Below are 13,179 nucleotides of genomic sequence, written 5' to 3'. Positions count from 1 at the left end.
CGTATGGTTCAACAAGAGAGGGAAAAATGGATTACCTTAATTCGTGTGACATTCCTCTGCCAAATTGGAGAAGAGGAACAGCTCCTTGAGCAGTCCAGATGTTCTGCCTCTACCAAAATCCACGTGAGAGTGATATCTGGATCGTCTCTACGATATATGTGTAAAGGTGATGAAAGTTGCCAACCTTTCTTTTCACCTTTCTTGTCTATGTTTTTCTCTCTATGTGTGTCTCACACACATTTTTTTTCTCTACTCTCTATGTATTCCAAAACCTTATTTTTTCCTTGAGAGAGTCATAGGTTTTTTCTTGTTCTAATAGAGATAGGATTGGTAGAAAGAAAAAGGAAGAGATAGGTTTTTTATCCCATAACAAACTCTATCCTTCAACTATCTGATAGATAGGAGATAAGTATTTTTTTCTATCTGCTCAAATAGATTTGGGATTTATTTTCTTTGTAATTAAATCCCGAAAGTATCTTATACTTTATTTTCAAGTCTTCACTTGGACACATAATTTTAATCTAGAATTAAAACTCTAATGCGTGTGATTCAATAGGCTCCAAATATATTGGCAATAATTATGACTTATAATTTTCAAAAGGAATTAGATAAAATAAACAACTTTATTTTATCATTAATTACAATAATTAATTAATTCATAATTATAAATCTTGAGCGGTGTCTAGCAACACATCATTATCACCCAAGTACCCGGAATTAGTCAAGAAAATTTTGACCTAACTTTTCCATGAGAAGTTACCATGTAATTATTATTTTTTCACCATCGATATCCAATTAGTCAAGGAATAAGGAATAAGTGCCAATTCCTTAATGGCTAATTAAATTTACTAGTTTTCATAATTAACCCTAGATTAGGTTAACTTGAAGATATTCTTCAATCAACCTAATGTAGTCGACCTTTTAGGGTTAATTTCCTACTAGTGGCCATCCGGATATCAACTCCTACTATCGGAGTGGTGAATCCTATTTTGATCACTTATTACCTTTCCGTACTTCATACTACACCCAATCTCTGTTCTGTAAGTCACTCTTAATGAGTAACAAACAATAGAGTCAAAATGTAGTGATTCACACTCAAGATACTATGGTGATTTCAAGTCGTAAGATCAGTTACATAACTTACCACAAAAGATACAACTATTGGCACTAGATAGATATCCTAATGGGATCTCTAAGCGGATCGTTCCAATGTATTTGTACTTTACAAATCATCTACACATTAATTTAGATATCTATATACCATGGTTGATGAGAACAACAATTACTTACATTAAATAGAGACTAATTGTGTACTAGTCTTTCCATACTAATGATGTCTTATCTCATTAGTACTATGACTAGCGAAATTTAAGAATATTACTATAAATGTTATTGATATCTCATAGTCATCAACACTTGTGACCACCATCACATTAGTAAGTATTCTAATGATTTTATCAGTTATATGTAGCATTTAACAGATAAAGAAGAAATTATTAAAATACAAAACATAATAAGGAATGTATTAAACAAAATCATTGTTTTAGGGCATACATTCCAACAATCTCCCACTTGCACTAAAACACTTCATTCATGACATTCAATCCAAATGACAATACATGACCTTTATGTTTCTTTTGAGAAAGAACTTTAGTGAGAGAATCAGCTATGTTATCCTCTGTGAGGACTCTCTATCTTTACGTCATTTCTAGCAATGATTTCTCTAATGAAGTGAAATCTTCTAAGTACATGTTTGGATCGCTGATAAGATCTAGGTTCCTTTGCTTGAGCAATAGCTCCATTGTTATCACAGTACAGAGTAACTGGATCAACAATGGTTGGAACCACACTAAATTCTGTCATGAACTTTTTAATCCAAACGGCTTCCTTAGCTGCTTCCGAGGCTGCAATGTATTCAGCCTCTATTGTAGAATCTACTGTGGTGTCCTATTTGGAACTTTTCAACATACAGCACCTCCATTAAGAGTAAAAATGAAACCTGACTGCGACTTATAGTTATCTTTATTCGACTGAAAACTTGCATCAATATAGCCCTTAAGTTCCAACTCACCTTTTCCATATACTAAGAACAAATCTTTAGTTCTTCTCAAGTACTTAAGAATATTCTTAACGGCTGTCTAGTGATCCTTACCTGGATTAGCTTGGTATCTGCCCGTAACACTCAGAGTATAGAAGACATCAGGTCTTGTGCACAAAATAGCATACATAATTGATCCAATTGCCGAAGCATATGGAACAGTATACATTTTATTAGTCTCAACTTGTGTTTTAGGACACATGCTCTTAGAAAGGCTTATACCATGAGTTATAGGTACAAAGCTTTTCTTAGACTGATCTTATCTATGTATGTAGATTGTGAAAGACCAAGCAGCCTTTTAGATCTATCTCTATAGATCTTAATGCCTAATATATAGGTTGCTTCTCCTAAATCTTTCACTAAAAAGTTCTTTGACAACCAACCCTTTACCGATTGTAACATTGGTATATCGTTTCCCATTAGTAATATGTCATCCACATATAGTATAAGGAAAACGATTGAACTCCCACTAACCTTCTTGTATACACAAGACTCATTTGGATTCTTGAGAAACCTAAACTCTTTGATTGTCTCATCGAATCGGATGTTCCAACTCCTAAATGCTTGCTTAAGTCCATAAATGGACCTCTGTAACTTACATATTTGACTGAAATTTGAAGTTGTAAAACCTTCAGGTTGTGTCATGTACACATTTTCTTGCAAATTTCCATTAAGGAATGCAGTCTTTACATCTATCTGTCAAATCTCATAGTCATGATATGCTGCTATTGCAAGCAATATCCGAATGGACTTAAACATTGTTACTGGTAAGAAGGTTTCTTCATAATTGATTCCCTCTTTCTGCTTGTAGCTTTTGACTATCAGTCTAGCTTTATAGGTAATCACATTTCCTTCCACGTCTGTCTTCTTTTTGAAGACCCATTTACACCCTACAGGTTTTATCCCTTCAGGTGGATCAACCAAGGTCCATACCTTGTTGTCGTACATGGAATTCATTTCGAAATTCATGGCTTCCAACCATTTGGAGGAGTCTGGACTATCCAACACTTCTTGGTAGGTAGTAAGTTCGTCATCTTGAATGACTAGTATATCATTGTTTTGACTCATAGGAAATTCATATCTCTTGGGAGCTGAGCGTACCCTTACTGACCTACGGGACCCTTGTATATCCACAACTTCTGTATGTGCACCATCATTATGTGGCTGAAGTTGTTCTTCAACAGGTTGCTCAATGTTTGTTTGATGATCTTGAATTTCTTCAAGATCTATTCTACTCCCACTGTCTCTTTCTAGAATAAACTCTCTTTCTAGAAAAATAACATATTTTGAGACAAACACCTTTTGCTCAATTGGGTTGTAGAAATAGTATTCTATAGACTCTCTTGGATACCCTACAAACAGACACTTATCAGATTTAGTATCAACCTTATCCGATTCTACCCTCTTCACATAAGTTGGGCAGCCCTAAACCTTCATGTAGGATAGATTTGATTTCTTTCCTTTCCATATTTCATATAGAGTTGAGTCAACAACCTTGGTGGGTACTCGAATAAGAGTATGGGAGGCAGTATCCAATGCATATCCCCAAAACGATGTTGGGGCACTCGAGTGGCTCATCATAAACCGTACCATATCTAATAGGGTTCGGTTTCTCCTTTCAGACACACCATTTAGCGATGGTGTACTTGGAAGAGTCCATTGTGGAACTATTCCATTATCCTTCAAATAAACTCGAAACTCATCACTCAAGTATTCTCCACCACGATTGGATCGTAGTGTCATAATACTTTTACCTGTTTGTTTCTCTACTTCATTTCTGAATTCTTTAAACTATTCAAAAGATTCAGATTTGTATTTCATTAAATACACATAACCATATCTAAAATGATCATCTGTGAAGGTAATGAAGTATGAAAATCCACCTCTAGCTGTAATTGATATTGGACCACATACATCAGTATGTACTAGCCCAAGTAAATCAGTAGCCCGTTCTCCCTTTCCAGTAAAGAGCATTTTTGTCATTTTTTCAAGTAAACAAGCTTTACATATATCATATGATTCATAATCAAATGAGTCCAAGCATCCACCTTTGTGTAACTTGAAAATACGTTTCTCATTTACAGGACCAAGTCTACAGTGCCAGAGATAGGTTTTGTTTAGTTTACCTAATCTCATTCTCTTTTTATTTACACTGAGAATTTGGTTATCCAAATTTAGAATATATAAATCATTATTCCAATTTTCAGAACCATAAAACACATCATTTTTAAAGAAAGAACAACATTTATTCTCCTGGGTTATCCTAAATCCATTCAAATCCAAACAGAAAATAGAAATAATGTTCGTAGCGAGTGCTGGAACATAATAACAATTTGATAATTCTAAAATCAGTCCACTGGGTAAAGCAATATAATAAGTCTCTATAGTTAGAGCAGCAACTTTTGCTCCATTACCAACACGTAAAGTGACTTCATCTTTCCCCAATTGTCTACTGTCTTTTAGACCCTGCAAAGATGTGCAAATATGATAATCACATCCGGTATCTAATACCCAAGAGTTTGATTCGGAAGTAGATACATTAATTTCAATCATATATGTACCAGGTGATGAAGTTTCAGCAAGCTTCTTTAGCTTTAGGCTCTCCAGATATGCCTTGCGATTCCTCTTCCAATGTCCAGTTTGTCCACAATGGAAGCAAGTTGCTTTAGATTGGTCTGCCTTGTCCTTCTTGGGCTTCTTGACAGGCTTGTTTATGGGCTTCTTAAACTCTTTTCCTTGCTTCTTCCTCTTCTTAGAGGAGGAAACAACAAGCACATTAGTGGGACCCTTCCCTTTCTTTATTTTTTTCTCAGCAGTTTTTAGCACATTCAGCAATTGAGGCAAAGTATGCTGTAGATTATTCATCTGGTAATTCATAACAAACTGTGAGAAAGAATCTGGCAGAGATTGGAGTACTAAATCAACATTCACCTCCTGGTCCATCTTAAAGCCTAATTCGACCAATTTTTCAATTAGCCCAATTATTTTTAAGACGTGTGGAGCAACAGGTGCTCCCTCTGCCATCTTGCACCTGAACAATTCTTTGGAGGTATCATATCTCACCGTCCTTGATTATTGTTCAAACAAATCTCTCACGTGTTGTGCAATATCATATGCCCCCATGTTCATGTGCTGCTGCTGAAGCTGAGGAGTCATGGAGGCTACTATGATATATGAAGCTTCCCTATTGTCATCCTTATGCTTCTTGTAAGCATTTCGAGCAGCAGCAGGAGCATTTGGTTCATGTTCCTGGGGCATGGGCCCATCAAGCACATATTCAATTTTTTCATGAGTGAGAACAAGTAGAACATTCGATGCCAATCGAGAAAGTTTGTGTCGTTAAGTTTGCAATCAGTGAAAATAGTACGAAGGCTCAAATTGTTACTTATTCTACAACAGAAATAGAGTTTGTTAAAGAGAAAAATTTTGTTTAATAAAATCATAAAAATTTTGAAATTATGATTTTATTTCCACTATTTTTTTTCGAATCAATTACCCTCTTAAATTGACTCAGATTTTCTTAAAATCCATAGTGATTAGAATCCCATCTCAATTTTTTTAACCTTGGGTGAATCCCAACAAATCAAAAATAATTTTGAAAGGTAGGTACTTTACCAATTACAAATTAATTGTAATTTCTAGATAAGTCAGGTATCAACTTTTGATTTTACATCTTTATGTATTAACCCAATCATTGTCTGTAAAATTAATGGTCTTGAGTGAATCCCAACAAACCATAATTTTAGTTAAATCGTACCCATCATTCTTGAAAACATTTCTCATAATAAAAACATGTAGTAAGTAAGGCAGCCTTAGGTGAATCCTAACAAGCTAGCACTTAATAACTACTCTGGTTTTATACTATAATGATGGAAGGCAACTTTTATTATTGATTTAATATTGTATTTGAGGGATTTGTCTCCTTCTTCAAAATATTTTGTAATTAAAGTTTTGAAAAAATTGTTTGTTGGTCTCATCAATAGACTTGCATATAACCATTTCAAAAATATATATAAGCATGAAATTAAAACGTGGATGGTTGTGGATACTTCTAAACTAATTTCCCCAGTCATTAGGGAAATTAGTGGTTGACTAGGGTTTAATCGAAAATCACGAGAAAATCCCCTCTTTGTTGCATGGCTCCTTTTCTTCATCTTCAAGTTACAATTTCTATGCTAATTATACAATTTCCTATCATCTATCTTCTATCTAATATCTATTACAAATAGTATAGAAGAAACCCCGAGTTACATTCGGGAGACTTATATGAGAAGAGAAATTACAACTAGAAATTAAGAGAGGCAGGGTACGCAGACCCTATTTCAAATAAATACAACCATTCAATCATAAATCCATAATCAAATTGGGTTTTATATCCACAACCATCCACCATGTATTCTTGCAATTTAAACAACTTTAATGAAAGCATGTAAATATAGTAATCATTCATTCATGGATTGTTTGGATTTAATTTGTTAAGCTCCCAAACAAATTTGGGGACTAAATACATGCAAGAAATTTTTGGTGAAAAAAAATTCTTATTAGATCATCATTATTCCTAACTAAATTAAGAAAATAACTGGGAAATATTTTCAATTAATCAAATTAATTTCAAATCAATTCCCAACCTAATAAAACATGAAATATTAAATTCCATAACACATTTTAACAATTAAAATTGGAATCAAATTCAAAATTGCCAAAAGTTCAAAACTTCAAATTTTCAAAAACATTAGTTTCCCAAACTACTATTGCAATCGTTTTCTAGCAACATCAGCAACCACCACAAAGTACCACCTCTCTAGCCACCACCACTGGGTTTTTCACTGACCACCAGTGGCAGCAGCTCCCAGCAGTAGCTCCTAGGTGGTCGTAGGCAACAATGGTTCTCGGCTACTGCAGCAACCTGCTGCAATTTTTTTGCATAGGTTGCTGTTGCAACTTGCTGCACTTTTGATGCATTCTTGCGCCTTAAAACTCTTGATTTTCTTACCCAGCAACCACCAAGAGCTATAGCAACCTCCCATCACCACCAAGGAAGCCTCCCATGGCCTCACATAGCAACGGCAGCCGGTGGCAGCCCTTGGAAGATCGCTGGCAGCAATATTTTGCTGCAATAGTCGAGATGTTGTAGCAGCAAAACTGCTGCACTTTGGCTGCGAAATTTTTTTTTTCATAAAAACTAAGAGACCAGCAACTCTTGCAGATCAACAACAGAGATTTAGGGTCTGATTCCATCTCAAAAGAAAAAGAAAACCTGATAATCACGTTGGACAGTTTGAACCACAAGTACTTGGCAAAGTGATGATTAATCTGACAAGTTCTTATTCAATAATGAGCAGATAAAACCTGCAACTATTCCAGTTTTTTAAAGGTTATTAAGAAGCTACAAAGCTCCGTAAAATCAAACTCATAACGATGCTATAATCAGATTCTAGCATGCCAAGTTATTCAAGAATTTTTAGGCTAATGCATCAAAAGCTAACAGCAGATTTTTGTGCAATCTTTAACCATCAAAACCTTAAACTTTTCCAGGTTCTATAGGTTAATAAAAGACACAAAACTCACCAAAAATTCAAACCAGAATATCGCATATTCTTAAATCCAACAATCAAGATCAATCCATGAACAAAAAAATACATAAAGTCATACGAAAAATACTAGGGATGGCTTTGATATCACTATTGGGTTTTTGGGACAGAAAGGTAGCGAAAAATAAAAAAAAAAATTTCCCAAAATCCACTCAAGGATCACCCTAGATTTTGCGTATGGTTCAACAAGAGAGGGAAAAACGGATTACCTTAATCTGTGTGGCGTTCGTTTGCTGAATTGGAGAAGACGAACAGCCCCTTGAGCAGTCCAGATGTTCTGCCTCTACCGAAATCCACGCGAGAGTGATATCTGGATCGTCTCTACGATATATCTGTAAAAGTGATGAAAGTTGCCGGCCTTTCTTTTCACCTTTCTTGTTTATGTTTTTCTCTCTATGTGTGTCTCACACACCTTTTTTTCTCTACTCTCTATGTATTCCAAAACCCTATTTTTCCCTTGAGAGAGTCATAGGTTTTTCCTTGTTCTAATAGAGATAGGATTGGTAGAAAGAAAAAGGAAGAGATAGGTTTTTTGTCCTATAACAAACTCTATTTTTCAGCTATCTGATAGATAGGAGATAACTATTTTTTCCTATCTACTCAAATAGGTCTGGAATTTATTTTTTTTTGTAATTAAATCCCGAAAGTATCTTATACTTTATTTTCAAGTCTTCACTTGGACACATAATTTTAATCCAGAATCAAAACTCTAATGCGTGTGATCCAATAGGCTCCAAATATATTGGCAATAATTATGACTTATAATTCCCAAAAGGAATTAGATAAAATAGACAACTTTATTTTATTATTAATTACAATAATTAATTAATTCATAATTATAAATCATGAGCAGTGTCTAGCAACACATCATGACCACCCAAGTACCCGGAATTAGTCAAGGGAATTTTGACCTAACCTTTGCATGAGAAGTTACCATTTAATTATTATCGTTTCACCACCGATATCCAATTAGTCAAGGAATAAGGAATAAGTGCCAGTTCCTTAATGGCTAATTAAATTTACTAGTTTCTAGATTAACCCTAGATTAGGTTAACTTGAAGATATTCTTCAATTAACTTAATGTAGTCGACCTTTTAGGGTTAATTTCCTACTAGTGGCCATCCGGATATCAACTCCTACTATCAGAGTGGTGAATCCTATCTTGATCACTCATTACCTTTCCGTGCTTCACACTACACCCAATCTCTATTCTATAAGTCACTCTTAATAAGTAACAAGTAATAGAGTCAAAATGTAATGATTCACACTCAAGATACTATGGTGATCTCAAGTCGTAGGATCATTTACATAACTTATCACAAGAGATACAACCATTGACACTAAATAGATATCCTTATAGGATCTCTAAGCGGATCATTCCAATGTATTTGTACTTTACAAATCATCTACACATTAATCTAAGTATCTATATACCATGATTGATGAGAACAACCACTACTTACATTAAATAGAGACTAATTGTATACTAGTCTTTTCATACTAATGATGTCCTATTTTATTAGTACTATGACTTGAGAAATTTAAGAATATTATTATAAATGTTATTGATATCTTATAGTCATCAACACTTGTGACCACCATCACATTAGTAAGTATTCTAAGGATTTTATCAGTTATATCTAGCATTCAACAGATAAAGAAGAAGTTATTAAAATACAAAACATAATAAGGAATGTATTAAACAAAATCATTGTTTTAGGGCATACATTCCAACAGTTTCTTCATCATCTTGAGGTAGCGTTTTTCCCTCCCATTTGTTCTAGTCTTTGTCGAACCGCAAAAGCCTGCAATTACATAGCACTATAACTAGTTTAGCTTCTAGGACAAATAAAATGATTTTATGGTTTGCTCTCTTGCACTTAGACACTGTTTGATAACCCAATTTAGTACTTAAATTTAATAGATTCAGATCTTAACTATTTACAAGCGTTTGATAACAAAAAATTGAACATTTGAATTCATTAAGTAGCATTGAATTTTCTAATTAGAACTTGCACCAAAAAATAAGTGATACCTATTCACTTATAGTTATGTGATATATACCTAATTGTATCAAATTTAGTATTTAATAATTCAATAAGTTAATTGATTCAAATTTTAAAATTCAGATTTCAGTATTTAGAGTTCAGTTTTATCAAATGAACCGTTAGTTTAATCAAAATATATTTGTCAAGCAAAATAATTGTAAAGGGTGTATTGGTACCTTCTTTTTCGAGTTTACTAGGCAAAGTACCAACAATCTTCCTAGAATTCGAAGGCATGCCCCAACAAACATTCCGTACCAAAGACCCTGAAATCAACCAAAATTCAAGTAGTTAGAAGGTAGCCACAATGCTGGTGGGAATGATACAATCAACAAAGTAGCCTTTAAATGGTAAAAATTACCATTCAATAACACTAAAAAGTAACCCAAAATGGTGGAGATTACAACTTTATAACAAAACCCACAGATACTGGGAGAAAAAAGTCACACATGTATGTTAGATTTGAATTTGGAATATCTAATTCCTTAGTTCTCAACCTTAATCATTAAATCAAAACTCCATCTATAGTATTTGTTATTAAACTTAAGAAGTACTAAATTAAAAGTTAGCTCGTTATCCACAAGCATTGAAAAAGTAATTTAACATCATTTTACAAGCCACCCCATATTGTTCCCTAAACAGTTTAGGTTCTATTTTTGTAAATATGGTAAAATTCAGTACTGTTACTGTAATTACGATGCCCCTAGTTAAGCATAATTACTAAATTGTATCACATTATTAATATATTTCCAAATTTGCATCATTAGTTTAAATAGTTAGCAGAAGTACCATGTTTTAATAATAGCTCAATCAAAACTAAGGGCATTTTTTGTGAAAGTAGAATAGCTTAATGAATTCACCTTGAGGCCTAAGTCAAATTTGGAGCACAATACCATACCCAAAGATGCCCCCACCCAGGAATAGCTGACAATATTCATGTATGCTACAAAATTTTCCCATCCTGCTCCAACAGCCACATTTACACAGTTGAAATGTTATGTTGCTTATAAGCATTGATTTTTCTCAAATTTTTTACAGTGGAAAATCCTTGTAAATATAAAAGACAATAATAGAATAACAAGAGAAATTCATGGAAGAGCTGTGGTGCAAATGTCTCATCATATACAAAAAATGCATGCTTAGTATATCCGATTGATTCAAACTTATGTCCAATTCCTTTTCAAATTAACCTGTTAATAGTAAAATTCTCTATTAAGTAATCTTCAATATAAATATTTTACTACATTGCATACTTGTTCTCTCCTATTTTAGAACACCCTTTCCACCTTAACATGATACCACTAATTTCTAACAGTTGATTACTTCTGTATCCTCTTTATTTTTAACTAGATGATGTTGTGACTTGTAATTTTGGCAATCTAGTCAAATTGTCAAATGTATTATGGAATTAAGCATTAGTAGATTATATTCGGTTTTCACTTTTCACCATATATATAGCTTTTTTCAACATATGTGTAAGAGAGTGCGCAAAATACCTAGAAGATTATTACATACAAAAAGAGATTAATTTGGAAATAGTAAGCACCATTTGAAGGAATTAATGCAAGAAAATTTTTTTGTAGATTCCAAGAAATGGGGTGAACTCCTTCACTAGCTGTCTAATTTGTGCATCGTTTGAGAGGATTGCTGGGTATTGCTTCCGTTGTAAGAATAGAACCAATGCAAACAAAAAGGACGAACGGAGTGGAGAGTACTCCAACCACCATTACTGAGAATTTTGCATCTCTTGATAGCATGCCAAATTTCATTATGATTTTTTCTAAGGGGGACTTCAAAACATTTGTTAAATATTTAAATTATACATTATTTACTATGTGAATAGACACATTTGTTTTATTACACCCTCTAAATTTAGACACTTTCTCAAAATAGTTACACTTTTGTTAAAAATTAATACTTGCTCCTCTTAACAGTGTGTCCCGAAGCAGTCATTAGCCAAACTCTTTCATTATAAGTCTATGACCAAAGAAGAAGATTCATATTACATCTAACTTTTGATCGATTCTCACTTTTCGCCTTCACTTGTACGCATGACAAATCTCAAGTTTTGAGGTCCGTCTCATCTTGACCCTCAGCATTGAGCAAATTTATATATTTTACTGCCCGGGATCCTCTATCTAAAATATTTGTCCAATTTTCCTATCCAATGGAAAACGATGATTCAAATATTGATTACATAGACTTCTACCTTCCCAACGTAGAACTCTTTTTGTAATGCAAATTCCATAAGGCCTTAAGCTAGTGAAGAAATAGAAGAAAATCTTCTAATTCTTTACTCCAAATGGCATGGAAAATGCAAATCTGGAGTAGTAGAAGAATCCCACTCTTTGAAACAAAAAATTGATCAACTAAACCCTTCTAAAAGAAGGGGTATGCATATATCAAATTTCTGAATTGCTTTTCTCCGCTTAACTTTTCTGGTATGGTATCGCTGATTTAGCTTCAACCATACTGTAAATTTAAATCAAGAAAGAGTCTTACAGATGGGATGATTTTGGTACAAAATAGGTAGTTGGGCATTTTGGTTTTTTGACTTCCTTCAAGTTCAAGCCATGTAAAAGTTGTCCACCATCTTTTTGATACACAATGTCCCTTAAAAGTACTCATTATTTGCCCAAATTATGGACTCTATTTCTGAATTCCAAAAACATCCAAGATGGAAATGCACTGCTCTTCCAGCAACTTATATTCTTGCCATTTTATCTCCTTAAATCTCCGACCTTTTAAACTCTGCAAAAATATCTTGAAAACTAGAGACCACCATCATTTTGTTACCTTTAAATTAACCCTAATTCCCCAATTCTCCGTTCAAAATTGTCAACAAATGCCATCTCGATACCTTATGCCATGCATGGAAAGTTCATTCAAGAGGATCTTTATTTAAGGAAGAAGTGATGACGATTATAGAGAATGGAGAATACTGGAACTGTTGGAAGAAGAGCGTGAATATGGAGCTTTTTGGATATGGAATAGCTGGTAGGATCAAGAAGGAATTTGAGGTAATTTGAGTAAAATTGGCTTCTTATATTTGCTTAATTTTTTGTTAATATTTTGTAATTTCAATTTAGAGTCCATTACTTGCCTTAACGATGTTAGACTCAATGCTTAAATGAAGGTTGTTCTAGTCATTTTACCAGAAGATAACTGTAATTTTTCAAACCTAAAAGATATTGCCTGTAATTGTCATAAACATTAAGGATGTTTATGAAATTATTCCTTTAGTCAATTTAGATGTTAGGCCTTCAAATACTAACAATGCATTAAGTTACCAAGTTGTTAAGTACTAAATCTGAATTCTGAACTCTAAAATCTAAAGTCTAAATCCTTTAAGTTACTAAGTTATTAAATACTAAATCTAGTATATTTGAGTGTATATGACATTAAGGGTTCGTTTGGGAGTGGATGATTTGGAGAGAAAAGAAAG

The sequence above is a fragment of the Coffea eugenioides genome, chromosome 2 (assembly GCF_003713205.1).
Source record: "Coffea eugenioides isolate CCC68of chromosome 2, Ceug_1.0, whole genome shotgun sequence".
In the NCBI taxonomy this organism is placed as follows: Eukaryota; Viridiplantae; Streptophyta; class Magnoliopsida; order Gentianales; family Rubiaceae; genus Coffea; species Coffea eugenioides.
This window is presented reverse-complemented; position numbering follows the sequence as displayed.